The sequence below is a fragment of the Eulemur rufifrons genome, chromosome 3, assembly GCF_041146395.1.
Source record: "Eulemur rufifrons isolate Redbay chromosome 3, OSU_ERuf_1, whole genome shotgun sequence".
Lineage (NCBI taxonomy): Eukaryota > Metazoa > Chordata > Mammalia > Primates > Lemuridae > Eulemur > Eulemur rufifrons.
Window position 1 is genome coordinate 21,149,015 of NC_090985.1, and position 14,190 is coordinate 21,163,204.

At 37.0% G+C, this 14,190-nt stretch overlaps 4 non-coding genes across 4 annotated transcripts; all 4 read left to right on the plus strand.

Moving 5' to 3' along the window:
• The first annotated feature begins 2,888 nt into the window (after positions 1-2,888).
• Positions 2,889-2,955, plus strand: LOC138382360 (small nucleolar RNA SNORD109A). The gene has a single exon (XR_011233440.1). It is a non-coding gene; the product is annotated as a small nucleolar RNA SNORD109A (small nucleolar RNA).
• A 3,632-nt stretch (positions 2,956-6,587) lies between these two features.
• Positions 6,588-6,654, plus strand: LOC138382361 (small nucleolar RNA SNORD109A). The gene has a single exon (XR_011233441.1). It is a non-coding gene; the product is annotated as a small nucleolar RNA SNORD109A (small nucleolar RNA).
• A 3,631-nt stretch (positions 6,655-10,285) lies between these two features.
• LOC138382362 (small nucleolar RNA SNORD109A) lies at positions 10,286-10,352 on the plus strand. Its single transcript, XR_011233442.1, has one exon. It is a non-coding gene; the product is annotated as a small nucleolar RNA SNORD109A (small nucleolar RNA).
• A 3,631-nt stretch (positions 10,353-13,983) lies between these two features.
• LOC138382363 (small nucleolar RNA SNORD109A) lies at positions 13,984-14,050 on the plus strand. The gene has a single exon (XR_011233443.1). It is a non-coding gene; the product is annotated as a small nucleolar RNA SNORD109A (small nucleolar RNA).
• The last annotated feature ends 140 nt before the right edge of the window (positions 14,051-14,190 follow it).

The following is a 14,190-nucleotide window of genomic DNA, read 5'->3' on the forward strand; positions in this document are numbered from 1 at the left end:
ACCCCTTCCCTAACTTTGACACATTAAGTGTACAAGTCAATGATTTTTTAGTAATTTTTGGAGTTGTGTGTCCATCACCGCAATCCACATTGAGAAAATTTGCATCATCCCTACAAGTTGGGCCATCCCCATTTATAATCTCTATATACTTTGTTCCCCAGCCCCAGGCAACCACTAAGTAGCTTTCTGTCTATAGGGATTTGCCTTATCCAGAAATTTTATATAAATGGGATCATACCGTATGTAGTGTTTTTGTTTGTTTGTTTCTTTTACTTAGCATAAGGACTTTGAATTCCATCCATGTTGTCAGCATATATCAGCTCATGTAAAGTCTTTTTATGTAAGGTATTATTTTATGTCCTAGAATTCCCACTTGGTTCCTTTTCATAAATTGCATTTTTCTTATGAATCTACCATGTATGAAAACATTCCTGCCGTTGTGTTTGATTCATTGTTTCTAATAGAATTTAAGTTATTTCTCCGCTCTTGCTAAAAATGGGTCATCTACGTGTTAGTTTAAAAGGATTATGGGTTTCATTTTCTTCCTCCCTCTTGTCTTACCTTTGTTTTATTGTGTATCGGACCTTTCGAGTCGAATCAGAGTGCAGGTTGATTGTCTCTCTGTTCCTTTTTTGTTTTCAGACAAAACTTGGAGGGTAGTGGGAAAGAAATGATCATTGCAATTTCACCATGGGTCAATCGTTCATCAGTTGAATCATACGTTGAACATTATATCATCTACACGTATACAAGTGTCCATTCTTCTGTGTGTATGTTGTATATATGAAAATAGAACCTAGATTCCTCACATATCATCATATGTGAGAGATTTCGATGGAAAATTTTTTAATAAGAACTTTATTAATGTAGATTGAATCTTCAATAACTGTTAATCATTAGTTTGCTGAAGTGGTTAATAGTGTGTGTGTATTATTCATGCATACACTATACTTATCTATTTATTATTTTCAGTCATTTCCAGGTAACATTTCTTATACTGGCAAACAATAATGTATTAAACAAAACTAAGAAGAGGTTGAACAGACAGCCAAATGAGGAAAATAACTAAAGTATTCTTTGAATGAGAGATTTACACAGGTTTTGAAAGGAAATGTATTCTGTACAATAATAATGAGGACTGAATGAGAAAATACTCAGAGATGTTGCTGTATTTAAAGTTAATGAAGGCAAGGATTCATGAAGTAGATTTGGCTAGCGTGGATGTGGAGTATGTAGAAATGAGGTTATTCCTAGTCAGAGAAAACAGAGTCATGTTGGGTAATTATCCTATGCGTGTATCAGGAACACAGGTATATGATGTGGATAGGCACTAGAAACCAATCTTATGGGAAAAATCTCACAGTGTGTGTGTGTGTGTATATATATATGTGTATATATATATATGTCAAATACGTCCGGACCTACCTTAATAGTCTTTTAAATGATACAATCCAAGTTGACCGTGAACTCCTGGTTTTGGTTTCCATTCTATCGTATTGAGCCCTATATCATCCTGGACAGCTGTCCCACTGCAGTATCACTTGAAGTATTGCTCCAGACTGAAGGGGCCCGAGAAACTTCTGGAGATGGCATTACAGCCAGCTTCGCTAAAGTCAAGTGAAACGTCCCAATCTGTGTTGTAATCTGCTATCAGCTGAATGCAGGTGATAAATATTTAGGGGCATTAGGGTGGTGTGAGGAATCCTTATTTTTTAGAAGTGGACTGGTCTGGATCAAGGATAAGCACGAGGACCTGAGGATGTTGAGGTGCAGCCGAGTGGCCCTCTATTGTATTAGGACAGGACAAGTAACCCTTTCTGCACTGGCTCTATTGATGTTCTCCTCAATGATCTCACAGGGCCACTATCCTGTACCTTCCGTTTTTCACACTACAGGGTATTTTCATAAAATCATTTTGGTTGAATACATCTTTAGAACTTTGCATTGAAGCGAAAACTGCTGTGTCACTAACTCAGATAGCTTGGTATGGAGGAAATTGCAGATTAAGAATTCAGGGAGGAACCAAGTGAATCAATGAAACGACAAAGGTGACAAAAGATCAACTCTGATGTTTATCCCTGGGACTACGATGCTCGGAGGCCTGTATGATAAAAAATTTGAAAGAACCCAAAGTTGCACTTTGTTTCTAATAATTTGGTGCCTTTCTGACTTGATTTATTTTTTTATGTGATGCTTCGTTAGAGGTTCCAAATGAGAACAAGAGGTTGTACTTCAGGGAAGACAGGTGAGCAACCACTTTGTTACTTTTGAACTTCTTCTGTGTGTCTGTGGTTGGTGAAGTCAGAACTTCAAGGTCTATGTGTTCCTTGCTTCAGCAGCTTAAAGGAGATTCCTTTTACAGTACATGTATTTGTCCATGGATGTTTCTACCCTAGTCAAGGAATCTTCTTTATTGTTTCTTCCTTTTTTGAGATCTCCTTGGAAGTAAACTACAGAATTTTGGGTAACGGCTGACGTATTTCTCTTTTTCACCAGTTTGTGTTGAGAGAAAATAAGCTTGTAATGAAATTCAAGTGCAATAAATATTGAATTTTTTTATCCTTCTGTGGAACATTCAGAAAATAGATTTTTTAATTCATATTTGTTCTGTAATCATACCGTATATTACTTCGCTACAGGACTTATTCCTTAAAGTTTTAGTTGATTTAAAAGGTTAATTTAAATTTCCCTCGTAGATTTTATCTAATTTTATTGGAACAATCCAAGTTCATTTTTTTCATCTTACGTCTATGAGCGTTCCATTATGCAGATACCAAACAAAACGTCTGCTGTACATTTACTTTTCTCCATTCGTAAAGCATTAGATGGGCCTGCACAAAATAAGCCGGGCTACGGAAAATACTTGTTTGTTGGAAGGGTTATTGTCTGGATCGATGATGAGCCTCAGTGTGTGAGGACGGTGAGCAACCAAAGACAGATGTACATCTGAGGTCCAGAGGAGTGGCCCTCTAGTAGGACAAGTAAGACTTTCATGCCCTGGCTTATTTGGTAAGCCCTCAGTGAGGGCGTAATAGCCCTGGGAGCACGTGTGCATTTTGACGTTGTTCTTGACTTATTTTCTTGACATGAGGACGTGAAAGTGAATGTATTAAGAAAGGCTGAAGCAACCGGGATAGGTACAGGAAATCTCATTGGTGTGTTAACACCAATATGGAGGGAACACTATGCCTGTATTAAATGATGACTATGGAACCTCTCCTTAAGAAAGCAATTTCAGTGCTTTGATATTTTCACTGTTGAGTATTTTCTAAGAGTTTGCGTTTCGTTTTTGTTTTTGTTTGTTTTTGTTTGGTTTGTTTGTTTGTTTGTTTGTTTCTCCCCCTGTCCTGTTTTGCCAAGGTAGAAAGCCTGGAATGTGGTCCTCCACTTCAGAGAATAGGGTGAGTAGCTAAACTTGTAAGCTCTTTGTAAAATGTTTCTTGATGCATAATAATTATACGTATTGAAGGAGTACATGTTGTATTTTAATATAACAAATAATGACCAGACCTACGTACCTGGGTCAGGATTCCCGTGAAAAAGTTTTCACTGCTTTATGTTATGAACATTTGAAAAACTCTAGCTATTCTGAAATATGGTAAATTATTGTTAACTATCCTTGCACTATTGCACCATTGAACCCTAGAACCTTTTCCTTCTATTTAACAGAATTACCCCTTCACCAACACCTCTTCATTACCCCTTCCCTAACTTTGACACATTAAGTGTACAAGTCAATGATTTTTTAGTAATTTTTGGAGTTGTGTGTCCATCACCGCAATCCACATTGAGAAAATTTGCATCATCCCTACAAGTTGGGCCATCCCCATTTATAATCTCTATATACTTTGTTCCCCAGCCCCAGGCAACCACTAAGTAGCTTTCTGTCTATAGGGATTTGCCTTATCCAGAAATTTTATATAAATGGGATCATACCGTATGTAGTGTTTTTGTTTGTTTGTTTCTTTTACTTAGCATAAGGACTTTGAATTCCATCCATGTTGTCAGCATATATCAGCTCATGTAAAGTCTTTTTATGTAAGGTATTATTTTATGTCCTAGAATTCCCACTTGGTTCCTTTTCATAAATTGCATTTTTCTTATGAATCTACCATGTATGAAAACATTCCTGCCGTTGTGTTTGATTCATTGTTTCTAATAGAATTTAAGTTATTTCTCCGCTCTTGCTAAAAATGGGTCATCTACGTGTTAGTTTAAAAGGATTATGGGTTTCATTTTCTTCCTCCCTCTTGTCTTACCTTTGTTTTATTGTGTATCGGACCTTTCGAGTCGAATCAGAGTGCAGGTTGATTGTCTCTCTGTTCCTTTTTTGTTTTCAGACAAAACTTGGAGGGTAGTGGGAAAGAAATGATCATTGCAATTTCACCATGGGTCAATCGTTCATCAGTTGAATCATACGTTGAACATTATATCATCTACACGTATACAAGTGTCCATTCTTCTGTGTGTATGTTGTATATATGAAAATAGAACCTAGATTCCTCACATATCATCATATGTGAGAGATTTCGATGGAAAATTTTTTAATAAGAACTTTATTAATGTAGATTGAATCTTCAATAACTGTTAATCATTAGTTTGCTGAAGTGGTTAATAGTGTGTGTGTATTATTCATGCATACACTATACTTATCTATTTATTATTTTCAGTCATTTCCAGGTAACATTTCTTATACTGGCAAACAATAATGTATTAAACAAAACTAAGAAGAGGTTGAACAGACAGCCAAATGAGGAAAATAACTAAAGTATTCTTTGAATGAGAGATTTACACAGGTTTTGAAAGGAAATGTATTCTGTACAATAATAATGAGGACTGAATGAGAAAATACTCAGAGATGTTGCTGTATTTAAAGTTAATGAAGGCAAGGATTCATGAAGTAGATTTGGCTAGCGTGGATGTGGAGTATGTAGAAATGAGGTTATTCCTAGTCAGAGAAAACAGAGTCATGTTGGGTAATTATCCTATGCGTGTATCAGGAACACAGGTATATGATGTGGATAGGCACTAGAAACCAATCTTATGGGAAAAATCTCACAGTGTGTGTGTGTGTGTATATATATGTGTGTATATATATATATATGTCAAATACGTCCGGACCTACCTTAATAGTCTTTTAAATGATACAATCCAAGTTGACCGTGAACTCCTGGTTTTGGTTTCCATTCTATCGTATTGAGCCCTATATCATCCTGGACAGCTGTCCCACTGCAGTATCACTTGAAGTATTGCTCCAGACTGAAGGGGCCCGAGAAACTTCTGGAGATGGCATTACAGCCAGCTTCGCTAAAGTCAAGTGAAACGTCCCAATCTGTGTTGTAATCTGCTATCAGCTGAATGCAGGTGATAAATATTTAGGGGCATTAGGGTGGTGTGAGGAATCCTTATTTTTTAGAAGTGGACTGGTCTGGATCAAGGATAAGCACGAGGACCTGAGGATGTTGAGGTGCAGCCGAGTGGCCCTCTATTGTATTAGGACAGGACAAGTAACCCTTTCTGCACTGGCTCTATTGATGTTCTCCTCAATGATCTCACACGGCCACTATCCTGTACCTTCCGTTTTTCACACTACAGGGTATTTTCATAAAATCATTTTGGTTGAATACATCTTTAGAACTTTGCATTGAAGCGAAAACTGCCGTGTCACTAACTCAGATAGCTTGGTATGGAGGAAATTGCAGATTAAGAATTCAGGGAGGAACCAAGTGAATCAATGAAACGACAAAGGTGACAAAAGATCAACTCTGATGTTTATCCCTGGGACTACGATGCTCGGAGGCCTGTATGATAAAAAATTTGAAAGAACCCAAAGTTGCACTTTGTTTCTAATAATTTGGTGCCTTTCTGACTTGATTTATTTTTTATGTGATGCTTCGTTACAGGTTCCAAATGAGAACAAGAGGTTGTACTTCAGGGAAGACAGGTGAGCAACCACTTTGTTACTTTTGAACTTCTTCTGTGTGTCTGTGGTTGGTGAAGTCAGAACTTCAAGGTCTATGTGTTCCTTGCTTCAGCAGCTTAAAGGAGATTCCTTTTACAGTACATGTATTTGTCCATGGATGTTTCTACCCTAGTCAAGGAATCTTCTTTATTGTTTCTTCCTTTTTTGAGATCTCCTTGGAAGTAAACTACAGAATTTTGGGTAACGGCTGACGTATTTCTCTTTTTCACCAGTTTGTGTTGAGAGAAAATAAGCTTGTAATGAAATTCAAGTGCAATAAATATTGAATTTTTTTATCCTTCTGTGGAACATTCAGAAAATAGATTTTTTTATTCATATTTGTTCTGTAATCATACCGTATATTACTTCGCTACAGGACTTATTCCTTAAAGTTTTAGTTGATTTAAAAGGTTAATTTAAATTTCCCTCGTAGATTTTATCTAATTTTATTGGAACAATCCAAGTTCATTTTTTTCATCTTACGTCTATGAGCGTTCCATTATGCAGATACCAAACAAAACGTCTGCTGTACATTTACTTTTCTCCATTCGTAAAGCATTAGATGGGCCTGCACAAAATAAGCCGGGCTACGGAAAATACTTGTTTGTTGGAAGGGTTATTGTCTGGATCGATGATGAGCCTCAGTGTGTGAGGACGGTGAGCAACCAAAGACAGATGTACATCTGAGGTCCAGAGGAGTGGCCCTCTAGTAGGACAAGTAAGACTTTCATGCCCTGGCTTATTTGGTAAGCCCTCAGTGAGGGCCTAATAGCCCTGGGAGCACGTGTGCATTTTGACGTTGTTCTTGACTTATTTTCTTGACATGAGGACGTGAAAGTGAATGTATTAAGAAAGGCTGAAGCAACCGGGATAGGTACAGGAAATCTCATTGGTGTGTTAACACCAATATGGAGGGAACACTATGCCTGTATTAAATGATGACTATGGAACCTCTCCTTAAGAAAGCAATTTCAGTGCTTTGATATTTTCACTGTTGAGTATTTTCTAAGAGTTTGCGTTTCGTTTTTGTTTTTGTTTTTTTTTGTTTGGTTTTTTTGTTTGTTTGTTTGTTTCTCCCCCTGTCCTGTTTTGCCAAGGTAGAAAGCCTGGAATGTGGTCCTCCACTTCAGAGAATAGGGTGAGTAGCTAAACTTGTAAGCTCTTTGTAAAATGTTTCTTCATGCATAATAATTATACGTATTGAAGGAGTACATGTTGTATTTTAATATAACAAATAATGACCAGACCTACGTACCTGGGTCAGGATTCCCGTGAAAAAGTTTTCACTGCTTTATGTTATGAACATTTGAAAAACTCTAGCTATTCTGAAATATGGTAAATTATTGTTAACTATCCTTGCACTATTGCACCATTGAACCCTAGAACTTTTTCCTTCTATTTAACAGAATTACCCCTTCACCAACACCTCTTCATTACCCCTTCCCTAACTTTGACACATTAAGTGTACAAGTCAATGATTTTTTAGTAATTTTTGGAGTTGTGTGTCCATCACCGCAATCCACATTGAGAAAATTTGCATCATCCCTACAAGTTGGGCCATCCCCATTTATAATCTCTATATACTTTGTTCCCCAGCCCCAGGCAACCACTAAGTAGCTTTCTGTCTATAGGGATTTGCCTTATCCAGAAATTTTATATAAATGGGATCATACCGTATGTAGTGTTTTTGTTTGTTTGTTTCTTTTACTTAGCATAAGGACTTTGAATTCCATCCATGTTGTCAGCATATATCAGCTCATGTAAAGTCTTTTTATGTAAGGTATTATTTTATGTCCTAGAATTCCCACTTGGTTCCTTTTCATAAATTGCATTTTTCTTATGAATCTACCATGTATGAAAACATTCCTGCCGTTGTGTTTGATTCATTGTTTCTAATAGAATTTAAGTTATTTCTCCGCTCTTGCTAAAAATGGGTCATCTACGTGTTAGTTTAAAAGGATTATGGGTTTCATTTTCTTCCTCCCTCTTGTCTTACCTTTGTTTTATTGTGTATCGGACCTTTCGAGTCGAATCAGAGTGCAGGTTGATTGTCTCTCTGTTCCTTTTTTGTTTTCAGACAAAACTTGGAGGGTAGTGGGAAAGAAATGATCATTGCAATTTCACCATGGGTCAATCGTTCATCAGTTGAATCATACGTTGAACATTATATCATCTACACGTATACAAGTGTCCATTCTTCTGTGTGTATGTTGTATATATGAAAATAGAACCTAGATTCCTCACATATCATCATATGTGAGAGATTTCGATGGAAAATTTATTAATAAGAACTTTATTAATGTAGATTGAATCTTCAATAACTGTTAATCATTAGTTTGCTGAAGTGGTTAATAGTGTGTGTGTATTATTCATGCATACATTATACTTATCTATTTATTATTTTCAGTCATTTCCAGGTAACATTTCTTATACTGGCAAACAATAATGTATTAAACAAAACTAAGAAGAGGTTGAACAGACAGCCAAATGAGGAAAATAACTAAAGTATTCTTTGAATGAGAGATTTACACAGGTTTTGAAAGGAAATGTATTCTGTACAATAATAATGAGGACTGAATGAGAAAATACTCAGAGATGTTGCTGTATTTAAAGTTAATGAAGGCAAGGATTCATGAAGTAGATTTGGCTAGCGTGGATGTGGAGTATGTAGAAATGAGGTTATTCCTAGTCAGAGAAAACAGAGTCATGTTGGGTAATTATCCTATGCGTGTATCAGGAACACAGGTATATGATGTGGATAGGCACTAGAAACCAATCTTATGGGAAAAATCTCACAGTGTGTGTGTGTGTGTATATATATATGTGTATATATATATATGTCAAATACGTCCGGACCTACCTTAATAGTCTTTTAAATGATACAATCCAAGTTGACCGTGAACTCCTGGTTTTGGTTTCCATTCTATCGTATTGAGCCCTATATCATCCTGGACAGCTGTCCCACTGCAGTATCACTTGAAGTATTGCTCCAGACTGAAGGGGCCCGAGAAACTTCTGGAGATGGCATTACAGCCAGCTTCGCTAAAGTCAAGTGAAACGTCCCAATCTGTGTTGTAATCTGCTATCAGCTGAATGCAGGTGATAAATATTTAGGGGCATTAGGGTGGTGTGAGGAATCCTTATTTTTTAGAAGTGGACTGGTCTGGATCAAGGATAAGCACGAGGACCTGAGGATGTTGAGGTGCAGCCGAGTGGCCCTCTATTGTATTAGGACAGGACAAGTAACCCTTTCTGCACTGGCTCTATTGATGTTCTCCTCAATGATCTCACAGGGCCACTATCCTGTACCTTCCGTTTTTCACACTACAGGGTATTTTCATAAAATCATTTTGGTTGAATACATCTTTAGAACTTTGCATTGAAGCGAAAACTGCTGTGTCACTAACTCAGATAGCTTGGTATGGAGGAAATTGCAGATTAAGAATTCAGGGAGGAACCAAGTGAATCAATGAAACGACAAAGGTGACAAAAGATCAACTCTGATGTTTATCCCTGGGACTACGATGCTCGGAGGCCTGTATGATAAAAAATTTGAAAGAACCCAAAGTTGCACTTTGTTTCTAATAATTTGGTGCCTTTCTGACTTGATTTATTTTTTATGTGATGCTTCGTTACAGGTTCCAAATGAGAACAAGAGGTTGTACTTCAGGGAAGACAGGTGAGCAACCACTTTGTTACTTTTGAACTTCTTCTGTGTGTCTGTGGTTGGTGAAGTCAGAACTTCAAGGTCTATGTGTTCCTTGCTTCAGCAGCTTAAAGGAGATTCCTTTTACAGTACATGTATTTGTCCATGGATGTTTCTACCCTAGTCAAGGAATCTTCTTTATTGTTTCTTCCTTTTTTGAGATCTCCTTGGAAGTAAACTACAGAATTTTGGGTAACGGCTGACGTATTTCTCTTTTTCACCAGTTTGTGTTGAGAGAAAATAAGCTTGTAATGAAATTCAAGTGCAATAAATATTGAATTTTTTTTATCCTTCTGTGGAACATTCAGAAAATAGATTTTTTTATTCATATTTGTTCTGTAATCATACCGTATATTACTTCGCTACAGGACTTATTCCTTAAAGTTTTAGTTGATTTAAAAGGTTAATTTAAATTTCCCTCGTAGATTTTATCTAATTTTATTGGAACAATCCAAGTTCATTTTTTTCATCTTACGTCTATGAGCGTTCCATTATGCAGATACCAAACAAAACGTCTGCTGTACATTTACTTTTCTCCATTCGTAAAGCATTAGATGGGCCTGCACAAAATAAGCCGGGCTACGGAAAATACTTGTTTGTTGGAAGGGTTATTGTCTGGATCGATGATGAGCCTCAGTGTGTGAGGACGGTGAGCAACCAAAGACAGATGTACATCTGAGGTCCAGAGGAGTGGCCCTCTAGTAGGACAAGTAAGACTTTCATGCCCTGGCTTATTTGGTAAGCCCTCAGTGAGGGCGTAATAGCCCTGGGAGCACGTGTGCATTTTGACGTTGTTCTTGACTTATTTTCTTGACATGAGGACGTGAAAGTGAATGTATTAAGAAAGGCTGAAGCAACCGGGATAGGTACAGGAAATCTCATTGGTGTGTTAACACCAATATGGAGGGAACACTATGCCTGTATTAAATGATGACTATGGAACCTCTCCTTAAGAAAGCAATTTCAGTGCTTTGATATTTTCACTGTTGAGTATTTTCTAAGAGTTTGCGTTTCGTTTTTGTTTTTGTTTTTTTTTGTTTGGTTTTTTTGTTTGTTTGTTTGTTTCTCCCCCTGTCCTGTTTTGCCAAGGTAGAAAGCCTGGAATGTGGTCCTCCACTTCAGAGAATAGGGTGAGTAGCTAAACTTGTAAGCTCTTTGTAAAATGTTTCTTGATGCATAATAATTATACGTATTGAAGGAGTACATGTTGTATTTTAATATAACAAATAATGACCAGACCTACGTACCTGGGTCAGGATTCCCGTGAAAAAGTTTTCACTGCTTTATGTTATGAACATTTGAAAAACTCTAGCTATTCTGAAATATGGTAAATTATTGTTAACTATCCTTGCACTATTGCACCATTGAACACTAGAACTTTTTCCTTCTATTTAACAGAATTACCCCTTCACCAACACCTCTTCATTACCCCTTCCCTAACTTTGACACATTAAGTGTACAAGTCAATGATTTTTTAGTAATTTTTGGAGTTGTGTGTCCATCACCGCAATCCACATTGAGAAAATTTGCATCATCCCTACAAGTTGGGCCATCCCCATTTATAATCTCTATATACTTTGTTCCCCAGCCCCAGGCAACCACTAAGTAGCTTTCTGTCTATAGGGATTTGCCTTATCCAGAAATTTTATATAAATGGGATCATACCGTATGTAGTGTTTTTGTTTGTTTGTTTCTTTTACTTAGCATAAGGACTTTGAATTCCATCCATGTTGTCAGCATATATCAGCTCATGTAAAGTCTTTTTATGTAAGGTATTATTTTATGTCCTAGAATTCCCACTTGGTTCCTTTTCATAAATTGCATTTTTCTTATGAATCTACCATGTATGAAAACATTCCTGCCGTTGTGTTTGATTCATTGTTTCTAATAGAATTTAAGTTATTTCTCCGCTCTTGCTAAAAATGGGTCATCTACGTGTTAGTTTAAAAAGATTATGGGTTTCATTTTCTTCCTCCCTCTTGTCTTACCTTTGTTTTATTGTGTATCGGACCTTTCGAGTCGAATCAGAGTGCAGGTTGATTGTCTCTCTGTTCCTTTTTTGTTTTCAGACAAAACTTGGAGGGTAGTGGGAAAGAAATGATCATTGCAATTTCACCATGGGTCAATCGTTCATCAGTTGAATCATACGTTGAACATTATATCATCTACACGTATACAAGTGTCCATTCTTCTGTGTGTATGTTGTATATATGAAAATAGAACCTAGATTCCTCACATATCATCATATGTGAGAGATTTCGATGGAAAATTTATTAATAAGAACTTTATTAATGTAGATTGAATCTTCAATAACTGTTAATCATTAGTTTGCTGAAGTGGTTAATAGTGTGTGTGTATTATTCATGCATACATTATACTTATCTATTTATTATTTTCAGTCATTTCCAGGTAACATTTCTTATACTGGCAAACAATAATGTATTAAACAAAACTAAGAAGAGGTTGAACAGACAGCCAAATGAGGAAAATAACTAAAGTATTCTTTGAATGAGAGATTTACACAGGTTTTGAAAGGAAATGTATTCTGTACAATAATAATGAGGACTGAATGAGAAAATACTCAGAGATGTTGCTGTATTTAAAGTTAATGAAGGCAAGGATTCATGAAGTAGATTTGGCTAGCGTGGATGTGGAGTATGTAGAAATGAGGTTATTCCTAGTCAGAGAAAACAGAGTCATGTTGGGTAATTATCCTATGCGTGTATCAGGAACACAGGTATATGATGTGGATAGGCACTAGAAACCAATCTTATGGGAAAAATCTCACAGTGTGTGTGTGTGTGTATATATATATGTGTATATATATATATGTCAAATACGTCCGGACCTACCTTAATAGTCTTTTAAATGATACAATCCAAGTTGACCGTGAACTCCTGGTTTTGGTTTCCATTCTATCGTATTGAGCCCTATATCATCCTGGACAGCTGTCCCACTGCAGTATCACTTGAAGTATTGCTCCAGACTGAAGGGGCCCGAGAAACTTCTGGAGATGGCATTACAGCCAGCTTCGCTAAAGTCAAGTGAAACGTCCCAATCTGTGTTGTAATCTGCTATCAGCTGAATGCAGGTGATAAATATTTAGGGGCATTAGGGTGGTGTGAGGAATCCTTATTTTTTAGAAGTGGACTGGTCTGGATCAAGGATAAGCACGAGGACCTGAGGATGTTGAGGTGCAGCCGAGTGGCCCTCTATTGTATTAGGACAGGACAAGTAACCCTTTCTGCACTGGCTCTATTGATGTTCTCCTCAATGATCTCACAGGGCCACTATCCTGTACCTTCCGTTTTTCACACTACAGGGTATTTTCATAAAATCATTTTGGTTGAATACATCTTTAGAACTTTGCATTGAAGCGAAAACTGCTGTGTCACTAACTCAGATAGCTTGGTATGGAGGAAATTGCAGATTAAGAATTCAGGGAGGAACCAAGTGAATCAATGAAACGACAAAGGTGACAAAAGATCAACTCTGATGTTTATCCCTGGGACTACGATGCTCGGAGGCCTGTATGATAAAAAATTTGAAAGAACCCAAAGTTGCACTTTGTTTCTAATAATTTGGTGCCTTTCTGACTTGATTTATTTTTTATGTGATGCTTCGTTACAGGTTCCAAATGAGAACAAGAGGTTGTACTTCAGGGAAGACAGGTGAGCAACCACTTTGTTACTTTTGAACTTCTTCTGTGTGTCTGTGGTTGGTGAAGTCAGAACTTCAAGGTCTATGTGTTCCTTGCTTCAGCAGCTTAAAGGAGATTCCTTTTACAGTACATGTATTTGTCCATGGATGTTTCTACCCTAGTCAAGGAATCTTCTTTATTGTTTCTTCCTTTTTTGAGATCTCCTTGGAAGTAAACTACAGAATTTTGGGTAACGGCTGACGTATTTCTCTTTTTCACCAGTTTGTGTTGAGAGAAAATAAGCTTGTAATGAAATTCAAGTGCAATAAATATTGAATTTTTTTTATCCTTCTGTGGAACATTCAGAAAATAGATTTTTTTATTCATATTTGTTCTGTAATCATACCGTATATTACTTCGCTACAGGACTTATTCCTTAAAGTTTTAGTTGATTTAAAAGGTTAATTTAAATTTCCCTCGTAGATTTTATCTAATTTTATTGGAACAATCCAAGTTCATTTTTTTCATCTTACGTCTATGAGCGTTCCATTATGCAGATACCAAACAAAACGTCTGCTGTACATTTACTTTTCTCCATTCGTAAAGCATTAGATGGGCCTGCACAAAATAAGCCGGGCTACGGAAAATACTTGTTTGTTGGAAGGGTTATTGTCTGGATCGATGATGAGCCTCAGTGTGTGAGGACGGTGAGCAACCAAAGACAGATGTACATCTGAGGTCCAGAGGAGTGGCCCTCTAGTAGGACAAGTAAGACTTTCATGCCCTGGCTTATTTGGTAAGCCCTCAGTGAGGGCGTAATAGCCCTGGGAGCACGTGTGCATTTTGACGTTGTTCTTGACTTATTTTCTTGACATGAGGACG